Genomic DNA, 14,977 nt, shown 5'->3' on the forward strand with positions numbered 1-14,977 from the left:
GAGCCACCGTGTCTGGCAAATTCATACTTTTGAAGCACTTAGAAAATGCCAGAAATAATCATTACATACATTTCTCAAATAAAACAAATATATGCTAACGGGATGATGACAATTAGAATGGCAAAGATTACAGGATGAAACTGTCTAGGGGAAAGCAAAACAGCTCAAGCCTGCGGACCTCAGAGAGTTCTTCAGCTGAAGTTCCTGTGATTCTGGGAGGGAGTCACTGCCTAAGGGGGTCTGGGCTGTACTGGTCCCTGGGCCAATGTCTGGGAGATTCTCTGAAGGCCAGGCAGCTCAGAGCCTTCCTCCTTGGCCTTCCCTGATCCCTGCTTGGCCTGGCAACTCACCCCACAGTGCTGGTTAAGACCCTTTTCTCCTGGCACTCAGCCCAGTGGGGGTGTGAGGTCACACATCGATCAACCTCTGCTAATCTGACCCAGGTGGGGTTCTCTGTGCATGGCTCTGTGCTGGGCATAGGTGCTTGCAGGGGACATGGCAGAAGGTCCAGCCATCAAGGTGCCCAAAGGTGAAGGGCACACTGACCCAAACACACATCACCCTGTCGGACTTCTGTGTGGGGGGGCAGGGGATAGGAATGATGGGCTCAGGAACAGGAGAGGCCAAATCAAAGCGGCCTCCGAGAGGCAACGGGGCTCAGCCCCTGGGGCAGGAGTGTACACTGCCCCAGGACTTACACTACTGTCCCTGTGTCAGAGGTGACAAAGCTGGAGCTCAAAGAGATGAAGGGACCTGCCCAAGGCCACAAGGCTGTTAAGGGCAGAGCAGCACCTCCCAAGCCTCTGGGGGTTCATGTTGCTTCCAGGGACCAAATCTTGATCATTCAAAAGCCGATTTGAATACCCCTTCCTTTCCTGGGCCCTCCTTTCTGTTTTGTTTGGGGAGAAGCGACAGGAATGAAGAGGAAGTCAGCGGGAGTCTGCTCAGACAGAAAGGAAGAACTCACTCTGATTTGCACGCCCAAGAAGGCAGGCACAGGGGGAGCTGGCTCTGTGGCCCTGGCTCCTGAGTTTCTTCCGGCAGAATGGTGATGGTGACAGGGGCGGGGCGAGGTGTGCGATGGCTCACGGGAGTGACACATTGGAAGCAGAACAGCATGGTCTAACGAGAACAGCTGGGTTGTGTGCCACCAAAGGTGAGGCAAGGTAAAGGGGGCAGTCAGAGCTGGCTGAGCCGCCGGAGATGGGAGCACGGGGCCACCCGTGCCTGGCCTCGCTGCATCACGCGCAATAATGACAGTCACTGTTTGCTGTGTGCTACTGTGTGCCACGCACCCAGCAAAGCACTTTCTACATGCTGCCTCCTCGATCCTCACAGCAGCCCCAGGCGGGTGCTATGATCCCCCTTTCAGAGTTGGAAACAGACTCAGGGAGGTAAGAGATGTGGCCTTGGTCACAAAAGTGAGGTGCAAACCTGGGCGGACTCTGGAGCCTGGGCTTTGAGTCCCAGCCCCACCCTGCCTCTCTGTGCTTCCGTCATGGCGCCTAAAGAATCTGAGTACAGGCCAGGCACGGTGGCTCACGCCTGTAATCCCAGACTTTGGGATGCTGAGGCGGGCAGATCACCTGAGGTCAGGAGTTCGAGACCAGCCTGGACAAAGTGGAAACCCCATCTCTACTAAAAATACAAAAATTAGCCGGTGTGGCAGTGGGCGCCTGTAATCCCTCAGCTACTTAGGAGGCTGAGGCAGGAGAAACTCTTGAACCTGGAAGGGAGAGGTGGCAGTGAGCTGAATGGCGCCACGGCACTCCAGCTGGGCAACAGAGCAAAACTCCATCTCAAAACAAAACAACAACGGAAAAAGAATGTGAGTGCTGGAGCTTGCCCCAGCCTGTGGCCAGAGGATGTGGGAAGGAAGCAGAAGCCTCTGGGTCATGGATGGTAACACTGATTGGCCAGATTTTCAGGCAAATACCAGTGCCAGGCTCTTTGGGCATCATTGTGCTGGGACCAGCTGAATGGGTGTGGGGGTGGGATTCAGGGAAGAGCTGAGTGGAGTGGCTGCTGTCAGTCATCTTGGAAAGAAAGCCCATGAAAGAGGAGTGTCTGGGGTCCAGGAGGGAGAAGAGACTTTCTGCTCTCTCTGGGCTCACGTGTTTCCCTTCAGAGGCCTGAAGTGGTCCCGGTGGTGGCTGAGTTTTCCCAGGTCACATGAAGGCAGCTGAGAGTTAAAGACAAAACTATACCTCAGTTTACCCCCTGGGTGGTGGAGGTGGCAGCAGGAGCGCAGAGCAGGCAACAGTTTCTAGGACAGCCAGTACTGAGATCTGGTTTATTCAATGACATTGGCTAAGGCTGGGTAAGGAGGACTTCGTTCAGGACCATCATGATAGGTACAGGGACCATCGCAACAGGGTCTCACCGAGGGAGAGAGGAATTGGCTCAACTTCAAATACCAGCTGGACAGGTGGGGATTTATAGCCGACGGCAGGGTGGGCGTCAGTGGATGGAAAATCCCTGAGAGGAAACATCTGGCGAAACCGCTCCAACAAGATTCTTGTGGCAGGCGGGGTGATCGTACATCCCTGTGGGATGGTGGAGGCCAAGGAACCCCTTCAGGTAGCGACAGCGATCAGCCACCTAGGATCGGGGCTTCTGCCTAAACTGACTTCACAGGTTCTTTTGTAAAACTGGATTTTACAAGGAAGTGCACAGACGGGTCTAGCAGAAGATTCAGCAGCCTGACTAAAGTTTGGCCAAGTAAGGAATCTCTGCCAGGACCATGACTGAGAGGGCCTCCGCCTCCGTGCAGGGGGCCTCTGCCCCGGCCACCCTAAGGAAGGAAGCAGCCTAAGAAGACAGGTGTCCCCACATGCCCCAAAGCCTGGGAACATATGCAGAGGCCCACTGCCCTGAGAAGGAGTCTCAGCAGATGCTAGAGGAGAGAGCAGAATACTGCCTGCCACCTGGAGAAGCTTCCAGAGAGCACCAGAGGAAGGCAGGCCCAGGAAATGCACAAAAGCAGTGAGCATACTCTGAGGGGAAGGTATGAAAAGTGAGGTCTCAGAACAGTGAGGTAGGAACACTGGAGGCTCCAATGACATGCCTGCATCTTTTGTTCGTTGTTCTTTAGGTTACACATCACCCCCAATAAGATTTTGTTACTATGTCCCACAGTCCTGGGGTTGGCTGGTTCTCCCTGGGAGCCTCTCCTGCCATCACAGTGGCTGGGGCCAGAGTTGCTCTAAAGATGTCCTCATAGCTACGTCTGGTGGCTAAGCCTCAGCTGGGGCAGTTGGCTGGAGCATCCACATGCAGCCTCTGGGTGGCTTGGGCTTCCTCACACCATGGTGGCAGCCTTCCTTCATTCTAAGGAACTGGGCAGAAGCGGTGTTGCCTTTCATGACCCAGGCTTGGAGGTCACATAACTTTACCTTTGACATAGTCATAGGCCTGCCAAAACTCAAGGGAAGGGACCAAAGACGCCACTTCTCAAAGGGACGGATGTTGGCGCCATGCTGTGAGAAGCACAGTGGGATGGGAGGTATTACCGCCAGCTCTGGAAAAGACAACCGCCATATTAGTAAATATTTATTGCAAACCTACTATGAGTCAGGCACTAAACACTGGGGATCCAGATGTGAACAACAGATATGGGTCCCTGCCTCATGGAGCTGACGGTTCTAGTAAGGGAAGCCAGACCACTGGGCAAATAAATAAATGCAATAGCACATTAAGTGGAGGTGAGCGTTAAGAAGGACAAGGAATCAAGGACCAGGGAAGACAGGGAGTGGGCTGAGTAACATGAAGGTCCTCTCCCCGCATGCTCTGGTCCCCTCCACGGGGACATCTGGGGATGAGACTCCAGGAGCGGGATCAGCTGGAGCAGAGACACCTAGGTGGGTGGGTGTTGGGGGCTTGGGCCACAGCTCAGAAGCAGCAGGCTGGAGTTAAGGGAGCAAGAGGAGTGTGAAGCGAGGGCAACTAGGCAGTGGGGCCAGCAGGGACAGGTGGTTAGCCTTGGTGGGGACGTTGGCCTCTGCCTTAAACAAAGCAGGGACTGTGGAGGGTTTTGAGCAGAAACAGAGAACCTCTCATTCTAAGAGCAGGACTGGGTGTTTAAGAAAAATTCCCACCACCATGGCACACGTTAGCCTATGTACCATGTAACAAACCTACACATCCTGCACACGTACCCCGGAACTTAAAATAAACATTTTTTAAAAAGAACAATTCTCTCCAAACCCCAGCCTCTGCCTGCATGCCTCCAAGGACGTGGGACTCACTTCTTCATTACTTATGGGGTCTTTCTTGTCGTGAATGAACATGAGCCTCTTTGCTACATCCCCTGTATTAAGGTTCAGCTCTGGGAGTGGATCCATCTTCATCCCTTGGTGTTTTAGGGGTAGATGCCTAACTCTGAGTCTTCACACTAAACCAACCCCACCCAGTTCTTTCCCCAGTCCATGTTCACGCTCCAATACCTCCTGAACGCTCACCATTTTGGTCATTTATATCTGTCCTTTTTCTAAACCAGGGGATGGCAAACTACAGCCCAAAGGCCAAATCTGGCCCACCACTTGTTTTTACAAATAAAGTTTTATTGGAACACAGCCACACCCATTCATTTACTGTTGTGCATGGTTGCTTTTGTGCTGGCAGAGTAGTTGAGTTGCTACAGCAGAGAGTATATGACCCATAAAGTTTAAAATATTTACTCTCTGGCCTATCACAGAGGAAGTTTTCTGACCCTCTCCTACATGTGCAAGCCATACATTTCACCCCAATCACTCAGCTGCTGCTGAAAGCAGACTGGAAGAGGGGCAAGGAGGCCTATTGGGAGGCCAGGCTCTTAAAGACAAGCAGTAATAATCCCAAAGTATAATACTTTCACACATTTGCTCTAAATCTGTACAATTCAAATATTAATTTAGGTGGAACAGTGGCTCATGCCTGTAAATCCCAGTGTTTTGGGAGGCCTAGGCAGGAGGATAGCTTGAGACCAGCCTCAGCAACGTAGCCAGATCCTCTGTCTACAAAATAAAAACTATTTGGCTTTTTTTGTTTTGTTCTTTTTGAGACTGTGTCTCTCACTCTGTCACCCAGGCTGGAGTGCAGTGGTGCAGTATCAGCTCGCTGCAACCTCTGCTTCCCAGGTTCAAGCGATTCTCCTGCCTCAGCCTCCTAAGTAGCTGGGATCACAAGCACATGCCACCAAGTCTGGCTAATTTTTGTATTTTTAGCAGAGACTAGGTTTCACCATGTTGGTCAGGCTGGTCTCGAACTCCTGACCTTGTGATCCTCCTGCTTTGGCCTCCCAAAGTGCTGGGATTACAGTGTGAGCCACTATGCCTGGCCCAGAAACATTTTTTTTCATTAGCCAAGTGTGGTGGTGTGTACCTGTAGTCCCAGCTACTCGAGGGGCTGAGGCAGGAGGATTGCTTGAACCCCGGAGTTGAAGGCTGCGGTGAGCTATGATCATGCCACTCAACTCCAGCCTGGAGTAAGACCCTGTGTCAATAAACAAATAAAGAATAAGATGAATTTATACAAACACATTTTAAAGTTAGACGTTTTGCCTAGTTCTCTGCAAAGATTTCTATGACATGTCTCTGGTTGCGTAAATACATATTGCTGTGTGTTTTCATGAGTGACCACCCGGACACTGAAGGCCTAGAATCTTATCTTCCATCCTACCATTCTGCCTGCAGGAGAACACCAGCGAGGAACAGAGCAGTGGGTATCCTCAGGTGCAATTAAAAACCACAGATTCTTAACTCTGAAAAATAACAACGTTAAAAACCGCAGCGAGCGGGAGGCTCACAAAGGGCTGAGTGTCTGAGGCTGGCGGCGAGGATTGGCCAATCCTGCGTGCACAAAAGTGAGCAAACCCACCCCCGCGCGGCCAGGCCAGCCTCCCTGGGAAACTTGGACTCGCCCGACTTTCCAAAGCAGAGGTTCGCTCAGTCCCTATAGTCATGAAGCATGGAAGACAATCTCTGAATTGTTTTCAAGGAAGATAGGGAGAAAAAGAAAACACTAAGTTGCAGTTTTGAAAATATCTGCTTTGTTCTGGGGCTGCCTTAAAGAAAACAGGCAGCAGGACTTAGACACTTAGATGGAGAAGCTAAAACAGGGACGTCTCGGGCCGGGCACGGTGGCTCACGCCTGTGATCCCAGCACTTTGGGAGGCCAAGCAGGGTGGATCAAACACGATGAAACCCCGTTTCTATTAAAAATACAAAAAATTAGCTGGGCATAGTGGCGGGCACCTGTAGTCCCAGCTACAGGAGGCTGAGGCAGGAGAATCGTTTGAACTCGGGAGGCGGAGTTTGCAGTGAGCCAAGATCCACCACTCACTCCAGCCTGGGCGACAGAGCAAGACTCTGCCTCAGAAATAAACAAACAAACAAAACAAAGCAAAACAAAAAAACAGGGAAGTTTTCACCTCTCTTCAATGGAAACTTCCAGAATCTGTGTCCCTTGGTCACTAAACTGTGTGGTCTCTTCTGACCTCTGTTGCCTTTGGTTCTGGGTCCGTGTCTGTGTAATAGAAACTCCAGGCCTCCCCCTCAACCCCCACCCCAGGGCTGCTGGAAGTCTCCCTGAGAGGGTGAAGGTGGAAATTCCAGGGGAAGTAACTGCCAGGTGTCCCAGCATGGAGACTGTGGAAGGAGGTTGGAGAAGGGAGTGGCTGGGATCCCAGGCATGGATCTCCTGGGTCATTGCCACCCACCTGGGATGCAGAGATGCAGGGTGGTGTGTGGGTACCACTGGTGTGCAAGCGTCTTCTAGGAAGTTCATTAATGAAGTTGGTGGGTGAGGAGCTGAGAAAGAGGGCAGAAGGCCGGGAATGGTTGGCTCATGCCTATAATGCCAGTGCTTTGGGAGACCAAGGTGGGAGAATTGCTTGAGCCCAGGAGTTGGAGACCACTCTGAGCGACACAGTGTGATCCTGTCTCTGTGAAAAATGTAAAAATTAGCTGCGCATGGTACTGCATGCCTGTAGTCCCACCTACTTGGGAGACTGAGATAGGAGGATTGCTTGAACCCAGCAGTTTGAGACAGCACTGAGCTGTAATGGAGCCGCTGCACTCCAGCCTGGGTGACAGAGCGAGACCCTGGCACTGAGCTATGATGGAGCCACTGCACTCCAGCCTGGGTGACAGAGCGAGACCCCAGCACTGAGCTATGATGGAGCCACTGCACTCCAGCCTGGGTGACAGAGCAAGACCCCAGCACTGAGCTATGATGGAGCCACTGTACTCCAGCCTGGGTGACCCCGGCACTGAGCTATGATGGAGCCACTGTACTCCAGCCTGGGTGACAGAGTGAGACCCCGGCGTTGAGCTATGATGGAGCCACTGTACTCCAGCCTGGGTGACAGAGTGAGACCCTGGCGTTGAGCTATGATGGAGCCACTGCACTCCAGCCTGGGTGACAGAGTGAGACCCTGGCATTGAGCTATGATGGAGCCACTGCACTCCAGCCTGGGTGACAGAGTGAGACCCCGGCACTGAGCTATGATGGAGCCACTGCACTCCAGCCTGGGTGGCACAGTGAGACCCCATCTCTAAAATAAATTGTCCAGGCACCATGGCTCATGCCTGAAATTCCAGCACTTTGAGAGGCTGAGGTGGGCAGATCAGCGGGACAAGGAGTTCAAGACCAGCCTGGCCAATGTGGCAAAACCCTGTCTCCACAAACAATACCAGCATCCCCCGGGAATGGTGGTGCACGCCTGCAATTCCAGCTACTTGGGACGCATGCTCGTTTTCCGTAATAACCACAAATAGATTATTTACTAAGGTCAAAATATGTAAGAATGGCTTGAACCTGGGAGTTGGAGGTTGCAGTGAGCCTAGATGGCGCCACTGCACTCCAGCCTGGGCAGCAAAGTGAGACTCTGTCGCAAAAATAAATAAATAAATAAATAAATAAGTAGATCAGAGAGAGAGGAAAGAAGGAAAGCAGAGAGTGCTACCAGGGGAGGAGAGGGCCGGGGACACCACACAGGGTAAGCTATTGGACATTCACCATGGGGGAGGGGGTGATGGCACCAGGGACCGAGGGGCCACAGACTCCTCCACACCCAGATCCTATTCTGGGTTCAATGAAGGCACCCTGACCTGTCTGTTCACCCCCCGCCCCCCACAAGGGTTCCCTGGGCACCCAGACCAATGCTGCCCAACATTTGCTGTGTCATGGCCCTGGCAGGGTGCCTGGGTGCTGGCACTGGGCCAGATCCTCTTCTTCCTGCTCCAGCATGTGCCCAGGGCCACATTCCACATGGAAAGGCCGCGCCCCTGCCCAGGCCTCCCCAGCCTCAACGCTTGGTTGAGGTCATTTCCCTTTCTCATTTGTTTCATGAAAAATCTCTCCCTAGGTTAGCGGACAGGCAGGCCTTGCTGAGACCCAGTATCCAGGGAGATGTGGGAAGTGGGAAGCAGAACGCAGAGCTCTGGGTGGAGTTAGCAGAGCTGAGTTCATTAGATATCACTGGACCTGGCCATGACCTCGACAGGCTGAGCCCCATGTCCTCTGAAACCGCCTTGAATCTATGAGACTAACTGGCCTCCAGCATTCTAGTTTTCCTGAATAACCACAAATAGATTCTTTTTGTTGACTAAGGTCAAAATATGTAAGATAAATGTAGCAGATCAGGCAACGGGAGCCGGCTTCAGGGTCCACCTGGGCGCGTTTCAGGCGGCCTTGTGAGGGAGCTGACCAGCTGAAGGTGTAAGAACTCTGTCGCGTCTAGCCATGGATCCAGGCATGCGGCCGTTCATTCACTCATCCTTCCATACTTCCTTCTATATTCTCTTATATTGTTCCTTTCAGCCTTTCATTCTTCCATCAGTCCATCCAAACATCCATCCATCATTTCATCCTTTATTTCCTTTCACCCTTCCATTAATTTATCTCACTGTTAATAGAATCCAACTACCCAACTAATAGAATCCAACTGTTCTTTTATCTATTCACCCTTTTCCTTCCTTGCTTCCTTTCTTTCATTTTTCCGTCCTTCCTTCCCTCTATTCTTTTTTTTTTTTTTTTTTTTTGAGATGGGGTCTCGCTCTGTCACCCAGGCTGGAGTGCAATGGCACAATCTCGGCTCACTGCAACCTCCACCTCCCAGGTTTAAGTGACTCTCATGCAGAGTAGCTGGGATTACAGGCATGCGCCACCATGCCCGGCTGACTGTTGAACTTTTAGTAGACACAGGTTTTCACCATGTTGTCCAGGCTGGTCTTGAACTCCTGACCTCATGATCCACCCGCCTCAGCCTCCCAAAGTGCTGGGATTACAAGTGGGAGCCACCATGCCCTGCCTCTTTCCCTCCATTCTAATGTCAATCTTTCCCGCCCTTCACCCATCCATCCTTTATCTTTCCACTCTGTATCTATTCTTCTTTCCTCCCATTCAACTGTCCTTTCTTTCTTTCATACTCTTTGCATGTACATATATATCCATTCAACCATCCATCCACCTTTCCTTTTCCTCACTTCCATCCATCCATCATTCAGTCTTTCCAATCATTCTTCCTTCCCTCCTTCCATTGGTCCGCTCATCCTTTCTACCCATCAATACATTTCTTGATTACATATTTATGATTACGTACTTGAACTGGATACTACTTATATTTAAATATTTACATTTATATGCATGTCCAAATTTTTCAATGTGAATAAGCCATAAGCCTATTCTAGAAACATCTGGTAGGGAAGAAAGACTTCAAATACTTAAGGTAAAACTTGAGAAATGCAGTATAATAGAGGTGTTCCCAAGAAGTAATGAAGGTAGGGTGGACTCAGCAGCCCTCCTGTGGCCATAATGGGTTCCCTGGGTGCCCTTGGGGGAGATGGGAAATGAATGTTTATCATGCAGATAAGGAAGGCTTTCCAGGCTGAAGGAACGGAATGTGCAAAGGCACAGAGGCAGGGAAGCGCAGGGAGGTGATCAAAGAGCTCATTGTGTGCTAACAGGACAGAGCGTGGAGAGGAGGGGGCTGAAGAGCTGGAGCCCAGTCTCCACAGGCCACGTGAGGAATTTGGACTTTGTTCTGAGGACAAGGGGAGCCCTAGAAGAAGGGCCCACCTTGCTGGGAGGGGCCGAAGGGAGGTTCAGGGCTAAGATGACTGCAGGCAGCGGGAAGCTCACCCTGGAAGGTGGGAGAGAAGGTGACTTGCTCTGGGAAAGGTGCTGGAGCTCAGATGGAGAGAGTGAGCGGAGTGGAGAGTGGTGTGGGTGGCAGGGGGAGCAGGTGATGGACAGGGGAGGAGGGTGGTGGTACTGAGGGGGTCCTGTGGGGTGGCCAGGAGTGATGACACTGGAGCTGGGAACATGAAAGAGAAGCAGGGGTCAGAGGCCAGGGTGAGTCCAGGTTCAGTTAAGGAGAATCTGAGGCCTGGGGGCACCCAGGAGAGTGGGTACAGAGCTGCAGCACTGGCTTTTGCTGCCTCTTAGCTCTCCTGGTCTCCCCTGGCCCAAGGCTGGGCATTCATTCATTCTTTTTTTTTTTTTTTTTTTGAGACACAGTCTTGCTCTGTTGCCCAGGCTAGAGTGCAGTGGCATGATCTTGGCTCACCACAACCTCCGCCTCCCAAGTTCAAGCAATTCTCCTGCCTTGGCCTCCCAAGTAACTGGAACTACATGTGCTCACCACCACACCTGCCTAATGTATTGTATTGTATTGTATTTTAGCAGAGACAGGGTTTCACCATTGGCCAGGCTGGTCTCAAATTTCTGCCTGCCTCAGCCTCCCAAAGTTCTGGGATTACAGGCATGAGCCACTGCGCCTGGCCCATTCATTCATTTACTTGACAAACACCATGTACCTGTTCCATTGGAGGCCCTGGATACACAGAAAACGGGTCATCAGCGTCCCTGTCTTCCTGGGACCTGCATTCTGGTGACCGCAAGTCCCACTGGACAGTTCCAGAGCCTGAGGCTTACAGAGGTGCATTGGCCTGCACAGGAATGCGCAGTCAGCAGGTGGCCAGGCAGGAGCAGCCTCTGAGGCCCCCAGGGCTGCAGGGCGGAGAAGTGGAACTGAGTGGGGGCTCCCGGTAGCTAGAGGAAGCTCCGGGCTGTCCTTGCAGCTGGGTGACTCAGCAAATGGCTTTTCTGCTGCAGTCCCAGACTGAAAGCCAAGGCAAGAGGGGACTGTGGGGGACCCAAAGGGACAGCCAGGTGTCTGTGGCCGGAGTCCCACTGGCTGCCCGGATGTGGTTGTTTCCATTCCCTCTCCCTGCCAGATCCTGCCTCCACTCCCCTCCTCGGCCCCTCAATCCTGCTGTCTCCTCTGCTTCCGGCTGCAGCTTAGGTTCCAACCACACCCTCAGTTGGTTCTTTGGCCACTGCCTGTGTCCTGAGTGAGACCCCGGGCCTCTGGCCGAGTTTGCTCTGGGCTGGCAGTGGGGTCTGAGACGTGTCATTTGGCCACTGAGCTGTCTCCATGTCCTTCTCCATCCATAAAGCGTAGCCGCCTGGGCCCATGGACTGGACCAGGCTTGTGAGCTGAGGCGGACCTGTCATGGTTTGCTCAGCTGAGCAGAAGCTGAGGCCAGTCCCATGCCAGGGCTCCGCTGTGCTCATTAATGCTCACATTCCCTGAGCCCACCATGCCTGGAGTCTTTCCAGGCAGGAGCCCGCTTAACCATCACACAAGTCAACACAGCAGGTTACCAGCCCCTTGGCTGTAGACCAGGAAACCGAAGCACAGAGGAGTTCAGTTCCTTGCCCAACATCACACAGCTCCAGTCTCCATGGCATCAATGCTTGGCTAATGTCCCCTTGCAAGACTCTGCCCCAGGCACTACCTTTTAAAGAAGGGCAGGACCACTGGCTATGGAAGAGGGGCTGGCAGGAGCTGGGCATGCTCAGTATGAAGACGAGATGGCTTGGGAACCTAGGGGCTGGAGGGGAGTTCTTGGAATCCCTTTCCCTGTCTCTTCCTCATGACTTATTTCCTGCTCATCTATTAAGGCTTAACTCAAGGGTCCCCTTCTCCACCAGTGCCCTCCTGCATGCTTGCAGGGTCCAGGTGATTATCGCGTTGCATCTAGCACCTTCTCTGCACCAGGCACTGGGCGAAGCATTTGACACATTCTTGGAATCCTCATGGCTTCTCTGTCTATACGCGGCTTGGCCTGGCAGGGGTCTCTGGTAGCAGTAGCAGAAGCCCCTGGGGCCAGCTTAAGAGAAAGGGGGTGTTTGTTGGGAAGCTCTGGGTGTGTTGGGGACCCCTGGTCTCACCGAGGATTCCAGCCAGGCACTGGGAACCTCCTGTCTCCTCTCCACCTCTCATCCTCTGAGGCTGCAGCATTTATCCTTGTGTGTCTCTCCTTGTGGCCCTGAGACCCCTGGGACAGAAGTCCATTAGGTGTAGGGAGAATGCCCCAGTCACGGCTGTCCAGTACACAAATAGGCTAATAGAATGCAACTATTATGTTATTTATTCACCTTTTCTTCCTTCCTTTCTTTCATCTTTTCATCCTTCCTTTCTCCAGTCTAATGTCCATTCTTTCCATCCCTTCCTCCCTCCCTCTCTCCCCCCTCCCTCCCTCTGTCCATCCTTTCTTTATCCTTCTGTCCTTTCACTCGATATCTATCCTTCTTTCAGCTGCCTGGGAAGACAGTGACAACCCACCCGGCACACATGCAGGCAATGACGCAAATGGGATAGAGAGGAATGTCCTAGCTCTGATGGCCCTTGGGTTCAGGTGGCCTCCAGCCTCCTAATATCACCTCCAGTCTCCTAATATCACCTCCACCCTCCTAATATCACCTCCACCCTCCTAATATCACCTCCAGCCTCCTAATATCACCTCCACCCTCCTAATATCACCTCCACCCTCCTAATATCACCTCCACCCTCCTAATATCACCTCCAGTCTCCTAATATCACCTCCAGTCTCCTAATATCACCTCCAGCATCCTGATCACCTCCAGCATCTTGATCATCTGGGGACTAATAGAGCATAGTTACCCAATTGGTAAATACAGTGGCAAGGGAGGGGCTACAAGTCAGGAGCGGGGGGCCTGGGGATGGCCCTTGCAGCTAGTCAGGGCAGAGGTCCCCCCACACCTGGCTTGAAGGTCCAGACAGACTCAGTCCAGTCCCTCTTCCCCACTCCCATGTAGAGTGGGTCATACCCTGGAGTGACATTGGTTCTGAGCTGTATCCATGTAGGGCTCAGGAGGGCTAAAACCAGCTTTGGTATAATTCCAGAGGTCACTTGTTTTTCAGGGGGAGAAATTTTTCCTTTTTCCCAAGGCATTTACGAATTTCTGACATACCATACCACACATTTACTTACTCGCTAGGTTTCCTTCTCACTCTGTTGCCCAGGCTGGAGTGCAGTGGCACAAACACAGCTCACTGCAGCCTCGACCTCTCAAGGCTCAGGTAATCCTCCTGCCTTAGCCTCCCAAGTAGCTGGAACATCAGGCATGTGCCACCATGCCTGGCTAATTTTTATATTTTTAGTAGAGACGGGGTTTCACCATATTGTCCAGGCTAGTCTCAAACTCTTGGGCTCAAGTGATCTGTTTGCCTCAACCTCCCAAAGTGCTGAGATTACAGGCATGAGCAAACATGCCTGGCCTTATTATGTTAAGTTTCTAAATGTATTACTTACCATTTATCAGATTATCAAAAAGCTTCTGATTTTAAACAGTAGAGAACTAGCTGGGAGGCTGAGGAAGGAGGACTGCTTGAGGCCAGGAGTTTGAGGCCAAGCTGTGCAACATAGCAAGATCCTGTCTCTACAAAAAAAAAATTTTTTTTTAATTAGCCAGGTGTGGTGGTGTGGGCCTGTAGTCCCAGGTACTCAGGAGGCTGATGCAGGAGGATTGCTTGAGCCCAGGAACTAGAGGCTGCAGTTATCTATGATCACATCACTGCACTGCAGCCTGGGTGACAGAGCGAGATCCAATCTCTAAAAGAAAAAAAAGTTGGGCCAGGTGCAGTGGTTCACACCTATAATCCCAACATTTCGGTTTTTTTTTTTTTTTAATATTATTAAAGTTACTAGAGATTTATTAAACCAACAAGTCACTCTTACAAAATTACATTTAACATGGGGTGGGGGGCAGTGATAGGGTTGGGAGGTGGAATCACTGGACCTAAGAGAGACAGCTTTGCTAAGGAGGGCCCGGGGAGCCTGAGCCCACCTAGCCTAGATCGGAGAGGGGAGGATGAGGAGGCAGAGGGTGAACAGCAGGAGCAGGGTGGAGGATGGTGGGCTGAGCCAGGGGATGGGTCAGAAGCAGCAGAGTAGAGAAGACCAGGAGGCAGGAGGGAAGGGCCTGGCTGCCCAGAGCTGGGAGAGTAACATGGAGGGTGTGGAGGGGGGCAGAAGGGAGGGGAGGGGAGAAGAGGGGAACTGGGGGAAGGGAGGAGAAGGGAGGGGAGGGGAGGAGACAGGAGGAGAGGGAAGGGAAGGGGAGAGGGGTCACAGGCCTCAGGAGCAGTGGTGTCTCAGAGCTGCCAACTCTGCCAGGAAGGGCTGTGGGTTCTGCTGGTGGTCTTGGTGCACTGGGCCTGGGATGAGCACTTCTCTTCCAGTGGGAACCCCTCTCTCATAGAGGGGGTCCAGGAGTTTGGATTGGGGGACATTCTTTCTGCTTTTCCCCCAACCTGTCCCTTCCCTTCTTTGACAGTGGCTTTCATCTGGCTGGAGTGGGGTCTGTCTGGAGGCCCCAGCTGCACTCCGGGCAGGGTGGGATCAGGACTCTTCTTGGTGAGGGATGGGCGACAAGGAGCCCTACCACAGACCCCACTACAGCAGCTCATGCCCTGGGCCTGTTCCCTGGGCCGCTGGATCCCAGCACTTTGGGAGGCCAAGGTGGGTGGATCGCATGAGCCCAGGAGTTCCAGACCAGTCTGACCAACATGGCAAAACCCAGTCTCTACAAAAGATACAAAAACTAGCCAGGTGTGGTGGTACATGCCTATAGTCCCAGATACTTGGGAGGCTGAGGCAGAGGGATCACTGTAGCCTGGGAGGTC

The sequence above is a fragment of the Sapajus apella genome, unplaced genomic scaffold (assembly GCF_009761245.1).
Source record: "Sapajus apella isolate SASKATOON/1434 unplaced genomic scaffold, GSC_monkey_1.0 scaffold20, whole genome shotgun sequence".
Taxonomy (NCBI): domain Eukaryota; kingdom Metazoa; phylum Chordata; class Mammalia; order Primates; family Cebidae; genus Sapajus; species Sapajus apella.